Genomic DNA, 11,640 nt, shown 5'->3' on the forward strand with positions numbered 1-11,640 from the left:
GCTACTAATCATTAGTTGCCCATAGTTTCAGCCTTCTGAATCATCTGAATAGTTTTTGTGGAAGAATGTCCAAACTTAAAGCAAAATTTGATTCAAATTCATTGCTCTACTTGCTCAGTCATTTTGAGTGTGACAGCCACACAGTACACATCCTCACTCAACAGCATCTACAGCCACCACTGACTAGTACAGTGAAGTCATCCTTGTTCATATATGTGCACTCCAGTCCATTCTCCTTGGCTGCCAACTTACATTGATATCGCACAAACTGTTCTTGTTATATTAGCAATGGCTGGACTTTTTCTGGACAGATCTCATCATATATCTGACAAAGAACTTGTACTCAGAATATACAAAAATTTCAAAATATAAACTTTTATAATAAAAATGAGCAAAAGATAAAAATACTTAACAAAATAAGAAGTATAAAAGGTTAATAAGCACATAAAAATGAGTCAACATAATTCTTTGGAAAAATAAAAATTAAATTTACAACTAGATACCATTTCATACCTATTAGATTAGTGGAATTAAAAACAACCAAATTTTTGTGCACATGCAGAGCAACAGAAAATCTCCAGACTTTCAGATGGGAGTATAAATGTTACAACCATTTTGGAAATTGTATGTTAGTTTCTTATAAATTGATGGTATATCTACCTCATGACCCAGTAATTTCACTCTTAAGTATTTATCCAGGAAATGAAAATATAACCTCCAAAATATCAGTACAAAAATGTTACAGCTTTATTTCTAATATTAAAATATGTAAACAAACCAAATATTTTCCAAGAGAATCAATAAACAAAATAGATTCTATTTATACAATGGGTTACTACTTAGCTCATAAAAACAAGTAAACTACTGGTTGACAAAATAACTGCATGAGTCAAAAATATTATGTTGAAAAGATACTCAATGTCACTAACCATAAGAGATATGTACTTTAAAACCACAATGAGCCCTGGCTGACGTAGCTCAGTGGATTGAGCGCAGACTGCAAACCAAAGTGTCACAGGTTTGATTCCTTGTCAGGCCACATACCTGGGTTGTAGGCCATGGCCCCCAGCAAACGTACATTGATGTTTCCCTATTTCTCTCTTTCTCCCTCCCTTCCCTCTCTAAAAATAAATAAATAAAATCTTAAAAAAACACAATGAAATATCACCTCATACCTGTCAGAATGCCTATCATCAATAAATCAACAAATGACAAGTGCTGGCGAGGATGTGGAGACAGGGGAACCCTTTTGTACTGTTGGCAAGAATGTAGATTGGTACAGCTACTGTGGAACACAGTATGGAGACACATCAAAAAATTAAAAATGGAACTGCCTTATGACCCCATGATTCCACTTCTGGGAATTTTCTGAAGAATCCCACAATAATTAAAAAGAATATAAGCACTCCTCTGTTCATTACAGTGTTATTTATAATTGCCATTATATGGAAGCAGCCCAAGTCCATCACTAGATGAGTAGATAAAACAACCATAGGATGTTTACACAATGGAATGCTACTTGGCTGTAAAAAGAAGAAAATTTGACCCTTTCTGACAGCATCAATGGACCTGGAGAATATTATGTTAAGTGAAATAAGACAGTCAGAGAAAGAAAAAATACCATATGATCTTACTCATGGTATGGAATCTAATGAACAAACTGAACTAACAAATAAAACAGAGACAGACTCATAGATAGAGAGTAGGCTGACAACTCCGGAGGAAGGGTGGTTAAGAGGTGGAGAGACTGAGCAATAAGGAAAGAGGCCTCATGGACATGGACAACAGTGTGGTGATTAAGTGGGGAGGAGGGTATAAGCAGGTAAATGGTAATGAAAGAAAATAACAATAAAACATTTTTTAAAGTTGTCCGAGCCAGACTTCCAGTCAAGATGGAGGCATAGGTAAACACACTTCACCTCTGTGCACGACTACAGCAAAAATTACAACTAGACTAGAAAACAAATATAACCCAGATTCATCAGAAAACTGAGCTGTGTGAAAGTCTAACAACCAAGGATTTAAAGAGGCCACATTCATCCAGACAGGTATCAGGGGCAGAGACGTGGATGCACTGAGAGGTGTGAGGGGTGCAGAGTATCATGGAGTGGAGGTGGAATGGGTGGTCCCATATTCATGTATGATGGATAAAAATCAGGAGGAATATTTTGGGAACAAGAGATCCCAGCCTCAGACCAGAGCACCCTGCCCAGGGTTCTAACTTCAGGAAGATAAGTCCTTATAACTCCTGGCTATAAAAACCAGTGGGAGTTGGAGTGGCAGAAGAAACTGTGGAATTCTCAAGAGACTCTTCTTAGAGGGCCTGCAATGGCTTAGGACTCATGCAGACCTACCCTCTGTGGGATTCAGCACCAGGACAACAGCCAGAAGGGCACAAGTGGCATTGGAGAGAAGGGGAGAAGTGAAGTGACTGGCAAGGGGCCATGTGCTGGGAGACAGCTTCCTACCAGGCAATCTTCAGAGGCCAGGTAGTAGCATAGTCTTTTCTCTGAGCCTTCCCACACACAGAGCTACAAAGCAGTGAAACAGGTTACCCCATCCTGGTGATTAGCTGAGACTCTGCCCCACAAAAGTTATAGGTGCCTTTTCTACCATAGGCCACACTACTAAGACATGATGTCAAAGCAGCTCTACCTAATACACAGAAACAAACACAGGGAAGGTGCCAAATTGAGGAGACAAAGAAATATGGCCTAAATTAAAGAACAAAACAAAAATCCAGGAAAGGAACTAAGTGAAATGGAAATGAGCAACCAATTAGATTCAAATTTCAAACACTGGTTATCAGGATGTTCAAAAAAATCATTGGATACTTCAACAGCATAAAAAAGACCCAGGCAGAAACGAAGGTTGCATTAAGAGAAATGAAGAAAAATCTACAGGGAAACAACACTGGAGAGGATGAAGCTGAGAATAAAATCAATGATTTTGAACATAGGGTAAAAAAAAAACATTCAATCAGAACAGCAAGAAGAAAAAGGAATTAAAAAAAGTGAGGATAGAATAAGGAGCCTCTGGGACATCTACAAAAGTACCAACATCCAAGTCATAGGAATGCCAAAAGGAGAAGAGGAAGAACAAGAAATTGAAAACTTATTTGAAAAAATAAAGAAAACTTCCCTAATTTGGTGAAAAAAATAGACATACAAATTCAGGAAACACAGAGAATCCCAAACAAGTTGGACACAAAGATGATCACACCAAGACATAGCACAGTTAAAATGAAAAGGTTAAAGATCAAGAATTTTAAAAGCAGCAAGAGTAGAGAGTTACTTACGAAGGAGTTCCCATAAGACTGTCAGCTGTTTTCTCTAAAGATACTTCGCAGACTAAAAGAGACTGGAAAGAAGTATTCAAAGTGATAAAAAGCAAGGATCTACAACCTAGATTATTCTGTCTTGCAAAGCTATCATTTAGAACTGAATGGCAGATAAAGTACTTCCTAGACAAGGTAAAATTAAAGGAGTTCATCATTACCAAGCCCTTATTACATAAAATGTAATGGGACTTAAAGGGACTTATTTAAGAAAAAGAAGAAAATCGAAACTATGAATAGTAAAATGACAACAAATTCACAAGTGTCAACAACTGAATCTAAAAAACAAACTAAGAAAACAAAAAGAAAAGAATCACAGAAATGGAGACCAGTTGTCCACTGGGAGAGTGAAGGCTGAAAATGGGGGGAAAGTTGCAGAGATTAAGAAGCACGAATTGGTAGGTACAAAATAGACAGGGGGGTGTTAAGAACAGTATAAATGGAGAAGCTAAAGAAGTTATATGCATGATCCATGGACATGAACTAAGGAAGGGCAGTACAGGGTAGAAGGAATGGGTGTACCTGGTGGAGGAGGTCAAAGAGGGAAAAATTGGGACAACTGTAATAGCATAATCAATAAAATACATTTTTTAAATTAAAAAATAAAGATACAAAATGTAAAGCACCAAAAATATTATCTTGAATGAAAGAAAATAAACATGAAACAGTATATATGAATTATATGAAGTCCAAAATAGGCAAAACTAATTTAATCTGATAGAAAACACAACCGTGGTTGCCTCTGCATGTGGAAATAGGCTAGAGGCGACAATTTGGGAAATTACTGGAATGATGAAAATATTCTATTCCTTGCCTGGAAAGTTGGGGTTATACTAGCACATGTAAATACATGTAAATACAGAATATATTAAATTGTCCACTTAACATACTGTTTATAAATTTTAGCTATGATTTAAAAAACATTAAATATGTGGCTAATAAAAATTCAGGACAGATATTTTATAAGTTTATCAACAAAGAGAAGCAAATCCTATTACTCCAATATAGTTTTTCTGGAGTTCAAGTTGGCTGAAGGACCAGTCTGAATTTTTTCTAGAAGTTTTATCTAGTTTTGAAGTTCTGATTTTTTTCTATGCCTTCTAAAAGACCGCACAAAACTTTCTATTTTTACAGATAGTAAAGAAGTAACACTAAAAGAATTACATAACCACACAGCTATTTCACTCTTCCAAGTAAATGCCATTAAATAAAATTCTTACATTGCTAATGCTTCAGGCTTCCTGTTAGGAGCTAAAACCAAGATTTTTTTTTCACTATCAACTATAAAGATTATGAAGGTGAACTAAGAGGCAATTCTGTTGCTGATGTTTAAGGCCGAACCAAACACAGCTTGTCCATCTGTAGCTCTCAAATTTCTGTACTGCCGTCAGGAAGAACAGTGAGAGTTTTGTTAATAAATACAGCACATTTGACATGGATATTTAAGACACACAGGGAGCAGGGGTTTACAACATGCTGCCATTTTTACACAAAAGTTTCTCCTATCCTTGTAAAGTCAATGAGAAAGTAATAACAGTGTGCTCCCTGAGGAAATGGTCCTTTCACACATTCTGTCACAGCAGATGCAGCTGGTTTTTCAAGTACTTCACTCTAGAAACTGAGTGATAAGTCTTAGAAAGGCTTTGTGAAACTGCCACATGCAAGGGAGAGCAAAGGGCGAGAAAAAGGATTGAGAAAAGATATGGAAGCAAGTAAGTCATAAGACTTGATGATAAGTCATGGGCTTCAGTTAAACCAAAGGCTTAGAAAAATTTTCTGAAAAACTTAAAAACTGTCACTGATGCAAAGGAAAAGCAACTGCCTTGTTTTGATTTGATTTGATTTGCTTTTACAGTATAGCATTGCATAAAATAAAAGGAAAATAAAGAAAGTGAAAAGAATAGGCCATCTCTCTTTTCTCTTCCCAGATAATAGAGTTTGGCAGTCTCTGTCCATTTCTAATTCAAAGACAGAGATGTAAAATGAACAGAGTTGTTTCCTTCCTCTTTCTTTCTAGGATTATATTACCTTGTTTCTTGATTTCTCCTATTACACTTTAGTGTAGGTCACCTTATTTCTCACATGAACTTCTGCAAATGCCTCCTAATTTATCTTCAGGCTACCACTTTTTTTGCCTTTCAAATATTCACCATCTGCTACTCAGAGTTATCTTATTAAAACACAGAATATGGTGTGACTTGCCTTAGGAATGACTACCTCTTGGAGGCTCTGATTGCTCCAGACTCCTCTTTTAAGGCCATAAGATTTTTTATAGGCACTATTCTGCTTTTCTCCCTTGTAAAAATAATGATAAGTCTTGAAAGTGTTAGGTTTAGGTGGGTATATCTTGATATAGGAGGAGGTGATCCCTGTCTGGGTTTATACAAGTTGCTAGTCCTGGCCAACCAACACAAAATGAAATTTCCTGGAGGGCAACTGGAAAATCTTGTCCTTGAATTGAACAAGGAGGGTAAGGGAGTTGAGGAGGAGGATGAGGAGGAGAGTGGAAGGCAAGAAACAGGGAGGGAAGAAGGAAAAGAAATTAAACAGTAAAGAATCTTTTCCCTGTTTACTATTCCTTGCTTCTGATACAAGTTGTATAAATAAGTTATATATGAAAATACTGCAGCCATCATGCAACCATGTGGGTAAGGTAGAAGGAACTGGAGAAATATATTCTCAGTTCTGACATTGGCTTCCTGAGGCTGGGAGGAGGGGGGATCTTACATGACTATGATTCCTGTCTCTCTATCATGTTTAATTGACTCCAGGATCATGAGGCCTCAGTTACTTCCATGAATATGCAGACTGCTTTCCCACCTCACAGCCTTTGTCAAGCAGCAATGTAAAGTGTGCAGGGTATATATTGAAATTATAAGGAACTTAGCTCACATTTTTCTTTGGGTATTTGTACATTTATTATAGTAATTGTCCAACAATGCCTTGAGGAAGGGACATCATTTTATACAGCATATAAAGGCCCACTGGACTACAGTTACTTTTTCATTTGCCATTGCCTACGCAATATGGCCAGGAATTGAACCTACAACCTTCTGGTGTATGAGACAGTGCTCCAAACTACTAAGCACTACTAAGCCACCCTGCCAGCACATTGCTTTCAATGGATATGTCATTTCCTTAGAGAAATTGTCCCTGGTAATCCTTTGTAAATTGTAACTCTATTATCTTCTCACACAGCTTAGTGATAAGTTTCCTCATAACCCTTGTCAATATTTGAAATGGCTTTGTTTATTAGCTCTCTTTCCACTACCAGTAAGACCTATAAAAAAAGGGCTGTAATTGTCTTTTTCACTCTTAAATCACCTGCATGTTGCCCAATGTCTGAGGCATCCAACATTTCTTGAATGAATAGATGGAATACAGAATGAAAGCACTAGGCAGGTAGGTAGGAAGGGAAGGAAGGAGGAAAGAAAGAAGGGTTTTCTTGAACTGAGGCACAACAGTATTTTGTAACAACTAAATCTGAATTAATAACAATTCTGAGAATGAGAAGATATAGTGGTTATAATTAATATCAACTATTTTGTGTGTATATATATTAATACTTACATAAATACATATATTTTATGTTGCATATAGGTAACAATAAAAATGTACTTTGCTAAGTATGTCATGAAGAGACACATGAGTAGAAAGTCTGATTATTCAGGGTAAAGAATCATTCAGCTCCAATGAGAAATATGCATTCTGACAGTGTCTCATAGGGAAGAAACAGTTTCAGAAGGGACTCAGAGCACTGAATTAATACCAAGAGTAGGTCAGTACCAGTTATGTGTTGCTAAATATAGCAAAAACTTAAAAGAGGAAAACACATGTGGGAGTAAATTAGCCAGGTAACAAATTCTTACAGTTATCTTCACAGACAAAACAATTTGGATGCAGTTGGTGGATTCCAGCATCAAAAATTTATTGTTCACTAGTATTAGCAGGCATCCCTATCTTTCTAATCATATCTTATTCTAGCCCATGAACCTAAATATTTTCTTCTTGTCTCCATAATTTTGATCTCCAAGATTCATAATCTTGGTTTAACAATACTGCAGTCTTCTTGACTTTGACATCTGACAGATTTCATCACTGTCATTTTGTGCATTAATGGTGATGGGAAAAGATTTGATGGAGTTTGGAACTCTGAGCTCTAGTTCCAATTTGACAACCAATAAACTGTGTAGGAGTGATCAGTCTTGGTCCTGATTTTTTATTTGTAAAAGATGTGCATGAAAATATTCTCTCTAAATTCCATTTCTAATTTCTCCAAAGATATGAATGTCATGTTTGGTGGACAGTTCCAGCAATTAAAGACTCATTGCCCCTAAAGGCATTTATTTATGCTTCACCATAAGTGGTGAATAGCAGGGCCTAACTTGTGTATGAATTTTTTGGAATGACAAGACAAATTTCCTTTTAAATTTTTCCTTTAATTACCTAATAGTACATGGACATTAAATATCTTTTTCTGAGTTGATTTTGGTGATTGATTGAGCCTAAAAATGCTGTTTGTTCAGACGACTCCAAAAGTTCAGTATGATTATCTATTCTTCTAGATTAAATTTGCTCCATAAAAGTTTTTCTTTTTTCCTCACCTCTACTTCTGCTCCATAAACTCATTCTAGTGAATCTATTCACAAAATATATATTAAAACCATCACCACAGCTGTCACACCCCTGGCTCAGACTATCGATTCTCAGCAGGTTCACTTTCCAGCTGATCTACCTGCTCCCACACTTGGCTGCATTCTGCACACAGTAGAAAAAGTGAACTTGTAAATATGTCATCTTGCTGTGTAAAATAGTTCACAACTTTCCACTATCCTTAGAAAAGAAATGTAATATCAGCATGAACTGGTCCCTAGTCATCTCTCCAGCCTGCTCTTCACCTAACTCCCTGATCATTTTTCAGTTCCAAGGAGGAAACTTCCAACTCTAACCCTTTGGGACTCATAGCTCTGTCCAAAGAAATTACCCTTAAATATTCTCTTCTCTCTATTTCCAATGACCTATTTTTTATACCTTCCATGCTTATGACAGACTTAAGATTCATAAAGGATTTGAGACCACCTGCATGTGGGATGTCTCAAAACTCCCTTTGACACAATACATCACTATAGTGTCCAAATTGAAGCTTGTACTTTAGCAATTTATCTCATTACTAGACCTCTGTATATATTAACTTTTTCACTTGTCAAATGGGAATAATAGTCTATGTCTTTTAGGATTATGTGTGTGTGTGTCTGTTTGTGCATGCATACATCAAACATAAGGTATAGCACAAAGTAAGCACTCACTCACTGTGTATGTGGTCCTGTGAATATAGTGATATCCCATTGTCCTTTTTACATTTTTAAATTACTGTTTGAGCTAACTTTATCATCCATATCTGAGTGAAGACAATCACTCATTATATTCAGGGAAAGGAAAGAAATAGGCTAAGGAAGAAATAACAAATAAAGAATTTTTCAAAGCAGTTATTTAAATGACTTTATCTTTTGTTTTTATTTTTCTATTTTTTGAGAAATATGTTTTAAAATATTCTTAATACTTCTATATGGTGCTTTATCTTCTTTACTTGGTCTGTTAATCTACTTTAGCTGTGGGTTTTGTTTTGTTTTGCTTTGCTTTCAACAGAGTATTGAAAAAAAAACTGAAATGTTTTTGTTTGAGAAAAACTAGCTCTCCTTTACCTGTACATTGACTGCTCAATTCTCAAAGCAATTATGAATTCACTTAAATTTATCCATGATCAGCCTTACTATAACATCAAAAAAAGTGCTGAATTAATTCCTTCAATTAATATTTATTATTTATTTATCAATAAACATTTTGGTCTTGAAGGGATCAGTACTGCCCATCTTTGTTTTTGTTTTTTTTTTTTTTTTTAGCCTTGCATCATTCCTGATATCACGAAGCACAGAATGGAGGTTGGCTGCATGAATACTCAATATAGTCTTGATTTAAAACTGTGAATAGAGTTTTGGAAAATAAATCCAATAAAATTGGCCTCCTTTTTCTACTTTGTTTTAGAATAATTCATGATTTAATAGGCTGGATTTTGTAGAATATTTTAATGTCTTTTTATATATATTAAATAAAAAATAAATTAATGAAAGAAGAAATTAAATTTATTTATAAAAACACTGATATACTTTAAATTTGTTATGTGTCTAAAATCACTTTTTAAACAAAGCAGAAGAAAAAGTAATAAACACAATTTTGTGAGAGCATGAATGATTTCCATTCTGAGCTTTATTATTTAAAAACTAGATGCCAGTACTCATATCATAATTGCTCATAAAAACATCTACCATTACATTTCTCTTTTGTATTTAATTCAATTTCTTTTTTCATTAAATTTATTGGGGTAGCATGGGTTAATAGGATTATATAGGTTTCAATTGTACATTTCTATGATGAATGATAGGAAGATATGATGCATTTTGAGCCCACAACCCAAAGTCCAGCCATCTTCTGTCACCACACACCTGGCCCACTTTTCCCCTAACTTCCCCCACCCTCTTTCTTCTGGCAACCACCGTACTGTTGTCTGTGTCTATGAGTTTCAGTTTTATATCCAACACATCAGTGAAATCATATGGTTCTCAGCTTTTTCTGACTGATTTAATTCAATTAGCATAATATTCTCAAGGCCCATCCATGTTGTTGTAAATGGCAGTATTTTATCTTTTCTTATAGCTGAGTAGTATTCCATGTGTATATGTACAGTATCTTCTTTAGCCAATCATCTATTGAAGGACACTTTGGTCATCTCCATGTCTTGGCCACAGTGAATAATTCTGCAGGGAACACAGGGGTGCATATATCTTTGCAGATAAATGTCTTAGAGTTTTTCAGGTAGATATCCAGAAGAGGGATGCTGGGTCATATGGTGACTGTATTCTTAATTTTTTGAGGAAGCTCCATATTGTTATCCATAGTGGTTGTACCAGTTTACATTGCCACCAGCAGTGAGTGAGGCTTCCTTTTTATCCACAACCTCTCCAACATTTGTTATCAATTCTCTTGTTGATAATAGCCATTCTAACAGGTGTGAGGTGGTATCTCATCGTAGCTTTGATTTGCATTTCCCTAATAGCTAGTGAAGTTGAGCATCTTTTTCATATATCTGTTGTTCATTTGTATGTCTTAGGAGAGTGATATGGACTCCAGCCCATGGGGTCTGTGTGTTGTGACTATGATGAACAAATTCACACGGCCTATATAAGTCCTGTGGAGAAAAGGGATGGCATGGCCACTCTCTAACTGACAGAGAGAGCCTTGACCCCTTCCTGGACAAGCTTTTATTGCTTTTCTGGGTACATTACATTGAGGATGGTCCTCATTTACTATGCACAGGTTTGCTGGTAGGTAGGTGATTACCTTTTACAGATAACCAAGGAAAGAATGTTGCTAATTACCTCAAAGAAAAGGATGTTGCAGATCAATGGAAAAAAGTAGTTGAACTGGTTATACTTCATACTTGGGAGGTTTAGCACAGATTTTGGGAAGTTACTTTAAAGATATGCAGTAAACATTTGTTGCCTCAATTCAGGGTGAGGGCATTTTAGTGAAAGCAAGCCTCATAGCAGCCTAGGTACAATGCAGGCCTGATTCCCCAGGGGAAAACCAATCTGTGGGCTTAGGTCCTGTGTGCTGACTCACTCTTACCGGTTTTTCTGAGTCTGAAGCTGGGCTACATTCCCCATACCACGCGGAACAGTTTCCTATTGAGAGGTGTCTATTCAGGTCTTTTACCCATTTTTTAATTGGACTGTTCCTTTGGTGTTGAGTTGCATGAGTTCTTTGTATACCTTAGATAGTAACCCCTTGTCAGAGCTGTTATGAAAATATCACTTCCCATAACTTTTTGTTTTATTGTTGGTTTCTTTTGCTGTGCAGAAGCATTTTAATTTGATATAATCACATTTATTCTTTTTTTTCCTTTACTTCCCTTGCTTATAGAATCAAATTCAAATCCTTGTACAACCAAGGTCTATGAGTTTATTACCTATGTTTTCTTTTATGCAATTTATTGTTTCTGATGTTATATTTAGTTCTTTGATCTATCTGGAATTTTTTTTTTGTACATAGGGACAAACTGTAATCTAGTTTCATTCTTTTGAATGTGGCTTTCCAATTTTCCCAGCACCATTTATTGAAGATGATTTCCTTTCTTCATTGTGTGTTTTTGGCTCCTTTGTCAAATATTATTTGCCCATATACATATGGTTTTATTTCTGGGCTCTCAATTCTGTTCCTTTGGTCCCTGTGTCTGTTTTTCTGTCAAT

Source organism: Phyllostomus hastatus, unplaced genomic scaffold (assembly GCF_019186645.2).
Source record: "Phyllostomus hastatus isolate PE091 unplaced genomic scaffold, TTU_PhHast_1.1 phas_contig_40, whole genome shotgun sequence".
Classification (NCBI taxonomy): Eukaryota; Metazoa; Chordata; class Mammalia; order Chiroptera; family Phyllostomidae; genus Phyllostomus; species Phyllostomus hastatus.